The 12,738-nt window shown below is 45.1% G+C and overlaps 1 long non-coding RNA gene across 1 annotated transcript in view; it reads right to left on the bottom strand.

The window, feature by feature from the left end:
• Positions 1-11,539, bottom strand: part of LOC138645828 (uncharacterized) — a 28,926-nt gene extending 17,387 nt beyond the window's left edge. Inside the window, exons 1-2 of the long non-coding RNA XR_011314768.1 lie at positions 11,453-11,539; positions 10,038-10,192 (exon numbers count right to left, since the gene is read on the bottom strand). This is a non-coding gene — a long non-coding RNA (uncharacterized lncRNA). The remainder of the gene's footprint in view (positions 1-10,037; positions 10,193-11,452) is intronic.
• Between the last annotated feature and the right edge of the window lie 1,199 nt (positions 11,540-12,738).

The raw sequence follows: 12,738 nt of genomic DNA, 5'->3' as shown, positions 1-12,738 counted from the left end.
AATTTTCAAACTTTGTATTTTTATGCCCTTAAATCAGAGAGATATGTCACAAAAATAGTTAATAAATAACATTTCCCACATGTCTACTTTACATCAGCACAATTTTGGAAACAAAATTTTTTTTTTGTTAGGGAGTTATAAGGGTTAAAAGTTGACCAGCAATTTCTCATTTTTACAACACCATTTTTTTTAGGGACCACATCACATTTGAAGTCATTTTGAGGGGTCTATATGATAGAAAATAATGAAGTGTGACACCATTCTAAAAACTACACCCCTCAAGGTTCTCAAAACCACATTCAAGAAGTTTATTAACCCTTTACGTGCTTCACAGGAACTGAAACAATGTGGAAGGAAAAAATGAACATTTAACTTTTTTTTGCAAACATCTTAATTCAGAACCATTTTTTTTATTTTCACAAGTGTAAAAACCGAAATGTAACCATAAATTTTGTTATGCAATTTCTCCTGAATACGCCAATACCCCATATGTGGGGGTAAACCACTTTTTGGGCGCATCGCAGAACTTAGAAGTGAAGGAGTGCCGTTTGACTTTTTCAATGCAGAATTGGCTGGAATTGAGATCGGACGCCATGTCACGTTTAGAGAGCCCCTGATGTGCCTAAACAGTGGAAACTCCCCACAAGTGACACCATTTTGGAAACTAGACCCCTTAAGGAACTTATCTAGATGTGTGGTGAGCACTTTGAACCCCCAAGTGCTTCACAGAAGTTTATAACGTAGAGCCGTGAAAATAAAAAATCGCTTTTGTTTACACAAAAATGATCTTTTCGCCCACATATTCTTATTTTCACAAGGGTAACAGGAGAAATTAGACCACAAAAGTTGTTGTGCGATTTCTCCTGAGTACGCTGATACCCCATATGTGAGGGTAAACCACTGTTAGGGCGCACCGCAGAGCTTGGAAGTGAAGGAGCGCCGTTTTACTTTTTCAATGTAGAATTGGCTGGAATTGAGATTGGACGCCATGTCGCGTTTGGAGAGCCCCTGATGTGCCTAAACAGTAGAAATCCCCCACAAGTGACCCCATTTTGGAAACTAGACCCCCCATGGAACTTATCTAGATGTGTGGTGAGAACTTTGAATGCCCAAGTGCTTCACAGAAGTTTATAATGCAGAGTCGTGAAAATAAAAAATATTTTTTTTTTTTTTACACAAAAAAGATTTTTTAGCCCCCAAGATTTTATTTTCACAAGGGTAACAAGAGAAATTGGACCCCAAAAGTTGTTGTCCAATTTGTCCTGAGTATGCTGGTACCCCATATGTGGGGGTAAACCACTGTTTGGGCGCACGGCAGAGCTCGGAAGGAAGGAGCGCCGTTTTGGAATGCAGACTTTGATAGAATGGTCTGTGGGCATTATGTTGCGATTGCAGAGCCCCTGATGTACCTAAACTGTAGTAACCCCGCACAAGTGACCCCGTTTTGGAAACTAGACCCCCCAAGGAACTTATATAGATGTGTGGTGAGAACTTTGAATGCCCAAGTGCTTCACAGAAGTTTAGAATGCAGAGTCGTGAAAATAAAAATATTTTTTTTTCCACAAAAAAGATATTGTAGCCCCCAAGTTTTTATTTTCACAAGGGTAACAGGAGAAATTGGACTGCAATAGTTGTTGTCCAATTTATCCCGAGTACGCTGATGCCCCATATGTGGGGGTAACCCACTGTTTGGGCGCACGGCAGAGCTCAGAAGGGAGCACCATTTGACTTTTTGAGCGCAAAATTGGCTGTCGTGTTTGGAGACCCCCTGATGTACCTAAACAGTGGAAACCCCCCAATTCTAGCTCCAACCCTAACCCCAAGACACCCCTAACCCTAATCCCAACCTAATCCATAATCCTAATCACTAACCCTAACCATAATCACAACCCTTACCCCAAAACAACCCTAATGTCAACCCTAACCATAACCCTAATCAAAACCCTAAATCCAACACACCCCTAATCCTAATCTCAACCCTAACCTCAAACCTAACCCTAATCCCAATACACCCCTAATCACAACCCTAACCTTAACCCTAATCCCAAACCTAACCCTAATCCCAAGCGTAACCCTAATGCCAACCCTAACCCTAATACCAACCCTAATCCAAACCCTAACCCTAATCCCAACTCTAACCCTAACTTTAGCCCCAACCCTAGCCCTAACTTAAGCCCCAACCCTAACCCTAGCCCTAAGGCTACTTTCACACTTGCGTCGTTTGGCATCCGTCGTTTTGGACAAGAAACGGATCCTGCAAATGTGCCCACAGGATGCGTTTTTTGCCCATAGACTTGTATTGCCGATGGATCGTGACGGATGGCCACAAGTCGCGTCCGTCGTGCACTGGATCAGTTGTGTTTTGGCTGACCGTCGGCACAAAAAAACGTTCAATGAAACGTTTTTTTGTACGTCGCATCCGCCATTTCTGACCGCACATGCGTGGCCGTAACTCTGCCCCCTCCTTCCCAGGACATAGATTGGGCAGCGGATGCGTTGAAAAACTACAGCCGCTGCCCACGTTGTGCACAATTTTCACAACGTGCGTCGGTATGTCGGGCCGACGCATTGCGACGGCCCCGTACCGACGTAAGTATGAAAGAAGCCTAACCCTAAATTTAGCCCCAACCCTAACCCTAAATTTAGCCCCAACCCTAAATTTAGCCCTTACCCTAACCCTAGCCCTAACCCTAATCCTAGCCCTAATCCTAACCCTAGACCTAGCCCTAACCCTAGCCCTAACACTAGCCCTAACCCTAGCCCTAACCCTACCCCTAACCCTACCCCTAATTTTAGCCCCAACTGCTGTTCTCCTGCCGGCAAGCAGATGGAGACAGATGGCGGGCGCACTGCGCATGCGCCCGCCATTTTCTTTTGCCGGTGGCCAGGAGGAGCAGCAGGAGGATCCAGGGACACAGGTGAGTATTGTAGGGTCCCCGAATCCCCCTATTTCTCTGTCCTCTGATGTGCGATCACATCAGAGGACAGAGAATTACACTTTACTTTTTTTTTTTTTTTGCGGTCGCCGGTAAAGTTAATTACCGGCGATCGCAAAACAGGGGGTCGGTAAAACCGACCCCGATCATGCTCTTTGGGGTCTCGGCTACTCCCGGCAGCCGAGACCCCAAAGATTCTCGCGGGGCCGGCCGGCGGGCGCACTGCGCATGCGCCCGCCATTTTGAAGATGACGGCGCCCACCGGGAGACACGAGGAGCACCGGGGGAGATAGGTAAGTTTCGGGGGGCTATCTGGGACCCCCTTTCTCTGTCCTCCGATGTGCGATCACATCGGAGGACAGAGAAATTAAAAAGAGATCGCGTTTTTTTTTTTTTTGCGATCGCCGGTAAACGGTTAATTACCGGCGATCGCAAATGCGGGGTGGGTACAAAACCCCCCGAATCATGTTCTTTGGGGTCTCGGCTACCCCCGGCAGCCGAGACCCCAAAGAAAATCCGACTGTGGGGGGCGCTATACACTTTTTCCACAGCGCCGTTAATTAACGGCGCTGTGGTTTAAGTACCCTTAGCGGCCGCCGTTAAAAGGCGTATCGGCGGTCGCTAAGGGGTTAATGAAAAAATCATAAAGGTTGTTGTAATATTTTATTCTACGCTCAATCCACTCACTGAAGACCCTCGATCTGTAACAAAAAACAAACAAAAAAACAACAATATACATACCTTCCGAAGATCTGTAAAGTCCCACGATGTAAATCCATCTGAAGGGGTTAAAATATTTTGCAGCCACGAGCTCTGCTAATGCAACGTTGTTCGTGGCTGCAAAACCCCGGAGAATTAAGGTAAAGTAGGTCAATGACCTATATTTACCTTCATTCGCGGTGAGGCGCCCTCTGCTGGTTGTTCCTAGATCGTGGGAACTTTCCTAGAAAGCTCCCAGGCTCGAGTTCATATGAGGACAACCAGCAGAGGGCGCCTCTTATGAACTCGAGCCTGGGAGCTTTCTAGGAAAGGGGGGGGCCAATAACCGTGGACCCTCTCCAGGCTATTAATATCTGCCCTCAGTCACTGGCTTTACTACTCTGGCGGAGAAAATTGCGCGGGAGCCCACGCCAATTATTTCCGCCATTTAACCCTTTAATTTAATAGCTAGAACGGCCAAATTTTGCATATACACACTACTAACATTAGTAGTGTGGAATATGCAAAAAAATGGGGATATGAGATGGTTTACTGTATGTAAACCATGTCTCATATCATGTCGGGTTTAGGAAGGAGATAGCAAAAGCCGGTAATTGAATTACCGGCTTTAAAGCTATCTAGCGCTGTATGAAGTAATAATATATATACATATATGTGTCTCACTGACATATATATATACCTATTCTATGTGTACACATTTATTCTACCTATTCTAATGTAAGCTGTCAGTGTGATTTTACTGTACACCGCACTGAATTGCCGGCTTTTCGCTCTAACACTGCTGCGTATTTCTCGCAAGTCACACTGCTGGTCCGTGTGTAATCCGCGTTTTTGGGGCTTCCATAGACTTTCATTGGCGTTTTTTTTGCGCAGTACAGTGACAAACGCAGCATGCTGAGATTTTCTACGGCCGTAGAAAGCCGTATAATACTGATCAGTAAAATACGGCAGATAGGAGCAGGGGCATAGAGAATAATTGTGCCGTTTGTTTGGCGAGTTTTACGGACGTATTTTCTGCGCTCTTACGTCCGTAAAACTCGCTAGTGTGACTCCAGCCTAAGGGGGCTAACTGTACCAGTGAAAGGTAAAAAGAAAATAAAAAAATTCCTAAAAGTTCAAATCACCCTTTTTATCCCATTGAAAATAAATATATTTTAAAAATAAAAAACAACAAATATTTGGTATTGCTGGGTTCAGAAAAGTCCGATCGATCAAACTATAAAAACAATTAACTTGATCAGAAAACACCGTAAAAAGAAACAAATGCCAAATGTCCTTTTTTCTGTTTGCCACAATTCCACAAAAAAAGCTATAACAAATGATGAAAACATTACATCTATCCCAAAATCGTACTTATAAAAACAATGTCTCGCCCCAACAGAAAGCTTCCCTGTGTGTAATAAAATATGCAGCAGTCGCCGTCTTCTGCCGCTGTGTCGTTGCTTGTGTCTTCATTGCAGTGGAATATGGACACCGGTAAGTATTTTACTACACACACTGGACTTACATTACTGCTCTCCTGTGTGGTGTAGTATATAGAGGATCTGTCAGCTCTCCTGTGTGGTGTAGTATATAGAGGATCTGTCAGCTCTCCTGTGTAGTGTAGTATATAGAGGATCTGTCTGCTCTCCCGTGTGGTGTAATATATAGAGGATCTGTCAGCTCTCCTGTGTGGTGTAGTATATAGAGGATCTGTCAGCTCTCCTGTGTGGTGTAGTATATAGAGGATCTGTCAGCTCTTCTATGTGGTGTAGTATATAGAGGATCTGTCAGCTCTCGTGTGTGGTGTAGTATATAGAGGATCTGTCAGCTCTCCCGTGTGGTGTAGTATATAGAGGATCTGTCAGCTCTCCCGTGTGGTGTAGTATATAGAGGATCTGTCAGCTCTCCTGTGTAGTGTAGTATATAGAGGATCTGTCTGCTCTCCCGTGTGGTGTAATATATAGAGGATCTGTCAGCTCTCCTGTGTGGTGTAGTATATAGAGGATCTGTCAGCTCTCCTGTGTAGTGTAGTATATAGAGGATCTGTCTGCTCTCCCGTGTGGTGTAATATATAGAGGATCTGTCAGCTCTCCTGTGTGGTGTAGTATATAGAGGATCTGTCAGCTCTCCTGTGTGGTGTAGTATATAGAGGATCTGTCAGCTCTTCTATGTGGTGTAGTATATAGAGGATCTGTCAGCTCTCGTGTGTGGTGTAGTATATAGAGGATCTGTCAGCTCTCCCGTGTGGTGTAGTATATAGAGGATCTGTCAGCTCTCCCGTGTGGTGTAGTATATAGAGGATCTGTCAGCTCTCCTGTGTGGTGTAGTATATAGAGGATCTGTTGGCTCTCCTGTGTGGTGTAGTATATAGAGGATCTGTCAGCTCTCCTGTGTGGTGTAGTATATGGAGGATCTGTCAGTTCTCCTGTGTGGTGTAGTATATAGAGGATCTGACAGCTCTCGTGTGTGGTGTAGTATATAGAGGATCTGTCAGCTCTCCTGTGTGGTGTAGTATATAGAGGATCTGTCAGCTCTCCTGTGTGGTGTAGTAAATAGAGGATCTGTCAGCTCTCGTGTGTGGTGTAGTATATAGAGGATCTGTCAGCTCTTCTATTTGGTGTATATAGAGGATCTGACAGCTCTCCTGTGTGGTGCAGTATATAGAGGATCTGTCAGCTCTCCCGTGTGGTATAGTATATAGAGGATCTGTCAGCTCTCCTGTGTGGTGTAGTATATAGAGGATCTGTCAGCTCTCGTGTGTGGTGTAGTATATAGAGGATCTGTCAGCTCTTCTATGTGGTGTAGTATATAGAGGATCTGACAGCTCTCCTGTGTAGTGCAGTATATAGAGGATCTGTCAGCTCTCCCGTGTGGTATAGTATATAGAGGATCTGTCAGCTCTCGTGTGTGGTGTAGTATATAGAGGATCTGTCAGCTCTCGTGTGTGGTGTAGTATATAAAGGATCTGTCAGCTCTTCTATGTGGTGTATATAGAGGATCTGTCAGCTCTCCTGTGTGGTGCAGTATATAGAGGATCTGTCAGCTCTCCCGTGTGGTGTAGTATATAGAGGATCTGTCAGCTCTTGTGTGTGATGTAGTATATAGAGGATCTGTCAGCTCTCCTGTGTGGTGCAGTATATAGAGGATCTGTCAGCTCTCCTGTGTGGTGTAGTATATGGAGGATCTGTCAGCTCTTCTATGTGGTGTGGTATATAGAGGATCTGACAGCTCTCCTGTGTGGTGCAGTATATAGAGGATCTGTCAGCTCTCCTGTGTGGTGTAGTATATAGAGGATCTGACAGCTCTCCTGTGTGGTGTAGTATATAGAGGATCTGTCAGCTCTCCTGTGTGGTGCAGTATATAGAGGATCTGTCAGCTCTCCTGTGTGGTGTAGTATATGGAGGATCTGTCAGCTCTTCTATGTGGTGTGGTATATAGAGGATCTGTCAACTCTCGTGTGTGATCTCTTCTATGTGGTGTAGTATATAGAGGATCTGTCAGCTCTCGTGTGTGGTGTAGTATATAGAGGATTTGTCAGCTCTTCTATGTGGTGTAGTATATAGATGATCTGTCAGCTCTCGTGTGTGGTGTAGTATATAGAGGATCTGTCAGCTCTTGTGTGTGGTGTAGTATATAAAGGATCTGTCAGCTCTTCTATGTGGTGTAGTATATAGAGGATCTGTCAGCTCTCCTGTGTGGTGCAGTATATAGAGGATCTGTCAGCTCTCCCATGTGGTATAGTATATAGAGGATCTGTCAGCTCTCCTGTGTGGTGCAGTATATAGAGGATCTGTCAGCTCTCCTGTGTGGTGTAGTATATGGAGGATCTGTCAGTTCCCCTATGTGGTGTAGTATATAGAGGATCTGTCAGCTCTCCTGTGTGGTGTAGTATATGGAGGATCTGTCAGCTCTTCTATGTGGTGCAGTATATAGAGGATCTGTCAGCTCTCCTGTGTGGTGTGGTATATAGAGGATCTGTCAGCTCTCCTGTGTGGTGTAGTATATAGAGGATCTGTCAGCTCTCCCATGTGGTATAGTATATAGAGGATCTGTCAGCTCTCCTGTGTGGTGCAGTATATAGAGGATCTGTCAGCTCTCCTGTGTGGTGTAGTATATGGAGGATCTGTCAGTTCCCCTATGTGGTGTAGTATATAGAGGATCTGTCAGCTCTCCTGTGTGGTGTAGTATATGGAGGATCTGTCAGCTCTTCTATGTGGTGCAGTATATAGAGGATCTGTCAGCTCTCCTGTGTGGTGTAGTATATAGAGGATCTGTCAGCTCTCCTGTGTGGTGTAGTATATTGAGGATCTGTCAGCTCTCGTGTGTGGTGTAGTATATAAAGGATCTGTCAGCTCTCCTGTGTGGTGTAGTATATAGAGGATCTCTCAGCTCTCCTGTTTGCTGTAGTATATATAGGATCTGTCAGCTCTCCCATGTGGTGTGGTACATAGGCTCTATCCTGTGTGGTATTTTTAAACTGCATGGTGGGCCCCAAGAATGATTTTTCTCTGGTGGGCCCAAGGTACTCCAGTCCGACGCTGGATCAGGGGACAATGCATACCCAGCTAATACTCGAGTCAATAAGCTTACCCATTTTTCCATGGCAAAATTAGGTGCCTCGGCTTAAACTCTGGTCGGCTTATACTCGAGTATATACGGTAAGCTCGCAACCCTCGTCACGGGTCCTCATTACTTGCGAGTCCTACCACTAATATCAAAAAACAGCTAGCATAGAAAAAACTCAAAAAAACACATAGATGTGCATTTGTCATCAGACAGGGTTTTGCAAAGGCCGTATCTTATGGTATGTGTTTTTGAGTAACCAGACTTGATCAATCAAATATACTAAGGTACATCAAAAGATAATACTGCCTAGGTAAGCAGCAAAACTTCCAAAATCAAATAAACATCAAAAGAGTGGGGAAGCAATAAGCCATAAAATAACATAATTTTTATTAAAACAAATATATTTTAAAAGATAATTAAAAATCTGTGCAAAGCAGAAACAATTTTATGCCAGAAAAAACACCAAATAAAGGTAAAGTATTGCTAGTAAATGAGGTGTAAAAAAGAGTGGTAAAAGAAAGACTCCAGGGTCTGCAGGTATAGAAGATATAAAGGGAGCTAAGACAATAACTTCAATATCAAAAAATGACAAAAGAAGGGTCACATGTGGTTATAGGATGTAGTGTATCTGTGATATAAGATCTGTGATGAAAAGGTCCAGAATAAGTAAATGTATGCAAAGTGCATAGGAAAGGTATGCTGAAACATTACCTTTAAGGAGGTGATACACCCCAACAGGACTTTAGGTAAAAAAAGGACCATATATACAAGTTAAAGGGAAGGTGCCATAAAAAAAAAAATTTTTTCAGACATTGTAAATATGTAAAGAATTAATGATTACATTTTCTTAAAAAATATTATCATTTGTTTATAATTTAGTAAAATATGAAAAATAATTTGAAAAGTTTTGGAATTTCCACTTTTCAACACTAGGGGGAGCAGCTGCTGAAATTTCAGAAAAACCTAGTGTACAAATAGCTCACATTACAGCACTGCAGTAATTATGGGCGGAGTCTGCTGACCTGTGTGATGTCTCCTCTCCTCCCCTTCTGGGTGTTTGCTAAGGGATTAGAGAGGATGAGATTCAGGGACCCAGTGAGCAGCCATTTTGTTGGTGACTGCAGAGTATGGCTGCCGTCACACTATCAGTATTTGGTCAGTATTTTACCTCAGTATTTGTAAGCCAAAACCAGGAGTGGAACAAATAGAGGAAAAGTATAATAGAAACATATGCACCACTTCTGCATTTATCACCCACTCCTGGATTTGGCTTACAAATACTGAGGTAAAATACTGACCAAATACTGAGCGTGGACGGCAAACCTTAGGCTACTTTCACACTAGCGATTTTGGCTGTACGGTGCAATGCGTCATTCAGGAGAAAAAACGCATCCTGCAAAGTTGTCTGCAGGATGCGTTTTTCCCCATAGACTAACATTACCGACGCATGTAACGTTTGTGCGTCGAGTCCACCATTTTCGACCACGCATGCACGGCCGAAACTCCGCCCCCTCATGCCCAGACCTTACAATGGGGCAACGGAAGCGTCGCAAGACTGCTTCCGCTGCCCACGTCGGGCATTTCTTTCACAGCATGCGTCAGTACGACGCACTGTGAAAGGCCCGTACCGACGCTAGTGTGAAAGCAGCCTTATACTGACAAGTAGACAGTCACCATGGCAGGCAGCAAGGATTCTGGGAGATATGTGGTGGAGGGAGCAGGGTGACAGCAGCACAGAGTATTTCAGGAGAGCAGTGTGCTGGTCTATAGGGGCCCCCTGTTTGGTGCGCGGAGCAGCCAGGGATTATACATAGAGCGCTGTCTTATACACACCTGGATGGACCGTCTGCTCCACAGAAATCCAGGAAACATTTCTGAGGATTGATGGCCTGTTCTGATCCAGACTTTGCATGCAGACCCCATTCCCCTCCTCAGATCCTGTCCTGGCGATGTGTGAAAGCAAGGCAACAGGCACAGTCGGGGTGACGCTGGGAAGGAAATGTAGCCATATAGTAACAATAAAAATGAGACCCCTCTCTTCAGCTGCCTCACCAGCCTTCCCCTGACTACACCTAACTGGAGGTCATGCTGTCCCCTCTATTACCCCCAGACCCGCGTGCAGGTGCTCAGCCAGAACCACCATAGAATGGGTCCGCTTTCTGAATATAATACTGACATACAGATCACACATAATACCGCCATGTAGATCACACATAAAACCACCATATAATTCTCACATAATACTGCCACATAGATAGATCACACATAATCCCACAATACAGTTCTCATATAATCCCGTCATATAGTTCTTATATTATTGCACCATACTGATCAAACATAATACAACCATACATATTACATATAATACTGTCATATAGATCACACATAATGTCGCCCTATGATTTGTATGTACGCCCCTGGTGACGATCCTCACAGCTTGTCCTGAAAGACAGCAGGCTTGGGGTGTCGGTGAGATTGAGGTGGGTTTCAGGGAGCAGGAGATGGGTGTCAGGGGGCATGGGGTGGGTCAGTGAGCTTAGGGTGGGTGTCAGGGCTCAGTCTCAGTCTTTCCTCTTCTGCTCCCTGGATCACTAGTCTCAGACCACCTGCCTTCTGCTCTGCACTGTATAGTAGGACGATCAAGCAGGAGACCTGAGGAGCTGCAGGACTACAACACTTAGGAGCTCAGTCCTGGCATGCTGGGACTTGTAGTGACACAGCAGCTAGAGCTTGCTGAGTGTCATCACCCCCTGGGTCTGCTTCCTTGTGCCAACCATAGCCCAAATGTTAGAACACTATTACTGTGCCAACCATAGCCCACCTCTTTACACTGTGCAGACCTCCCACCTGATCCATAGGTGAAGCCCCCAGGCTGCTGCCTGCCTGCACACTGATCCCCCTGCACCATGCACAGCTGCAGGCAGGGAAGGGTTAACCATTACAGGCCAGCCTGGGTGCCGCCCCTTGTAACCAGGAGGGATCCCCTGCTGCAGAGAATCATGGGGCTTCAGACTCCAGGCTGCAATCTACAGGGACAGTCACTGTGTGGGGTGATGAAGTGTTGCCACAGATCAGTGCTGCACACATAACGCTCCATGTACAGGGAGACACACTTCTGCTGCTGGGGGATTTCCTGCCCCTGGACTGAGGGAGGAAGCTTTCAGCAACACAGGGCAGGTCGGCAGTGATCGCAGCCTGTACTGTAATAAGTACAGGCTGTGATCACTGCTAATGCTGCAGATACTTACCCCAAACCCTCGCTCCCAGCAGCTTCTCCTCAACATCTTCTGTCCTCGCAGCCCACAGCAAACAAAATGGCCGCGATCTCCTCTCACAGCTCCTCTCACAGCTGTGACGTAGCAGCCCAGTGGGCGTGTCCAGGTCACAGCTGAGAGGCAGGAGAAGCGGCCTCAATGTAGAGATGCGGTCGGGGTCCGACTGTTGGCTCCTATGTCCATGTGTGCCGTAAGTGAGGAGTGCAAGTGTCGTTCCCAGACACACACACCCCCACTAGTCAAAATGGCAGCCCCCAGTGGCACACACAAATGTCAATAAATAAAAAACTATTAAAGTAGTTAATTTAATTTTGTATTAAAAATAATTGTATAATCAATAATTATTAATACAAAAATTAAAATCACGGCACCTTCCCTTTAAAAGACACAGTATATCAGTGGTAAAGCGACCCAAAATAATTACATGTAAATAAAGTGCATCAAAGAGGTATGCTGAGACATTACCTTTAAGTGGTGGCTGCTTCCCGACACGCGTGTCGCTTATAGCTTTACCTCAGGGAATGTGCGTGTCTGCTTGGCCATGTTTGCTGTTTATATAGACTGTTCTCATCATTGGTGGCAGCCTCTCCTGTCGAAACTACGTGACGTGACCGCATGTCAGCGTCATGTGATGCCAGACCACATCCCCGCTCGACGCGTCAGAGCGGGGGGTGGAACAGGCATCAGCTGAGATGCGTCTCCATCTCAACGCCAATGCAGAAAGCCAGCGAGAGCGCACACCGCGGAGTGATATCGCTGGGATGTAAAACTGTGTTATGGCTGTGTTGTGTGGATGCAGAAGGGATCTGAATGGGGGTTAGTGCAACATTATAAAGTGATAAAGTGCATTCTAAAGTGCAACAAAAGTGCATCCTCTGTGCCCAGTCTTACTTTAGTAGGGATGCCTCCAAACCATTTCGCCCTGGTCCCGAGTACATCCATCCACTTAGCAAGCCGCCACATTCTGAGTGACCTGTCCATACTGCTTAGTTCTTTTCCAGCACCTACAACCGCAGTCCCACTTATAATGCGATGTCAGTGACCCTTATATTGCCTTCCTTCTTTCTCGCATAGCCTTCCTGGTGCTGATGCTGCCTGACTGGATCTTGCACAACTAATAGAGCAAATGAAGTAGCAATACGATCAAAATTATAAAAAATAAATATCTTTTATTACAAATATATAGCAGAAAACGGAATAAGTTTCTCACAAGAGCAATATCACATATCTAATATATAAAGCTGAATGTGTGTGTGTGT

Source organism: Ranitomeya imitator, chromosome 7 (genome assembly GCF_032444005.1).
Source record: "Ranitomeya imitator isolate aRanImi1 chromosome 7, aRanImi1.pri, whole genome shotgun sequence".
Lineage (NCBI taxonomy): Eukaryota > Metazoa > Chordata > Amphibia > Anura > Dendrobatidae > Ranitomeya > Ranitomeya imitator.
The sequence above is the reverse complement of the archived record's forward strand: the minus strand, read 5'-3'. Positions and strand labels throughout refer to the sequence as shown.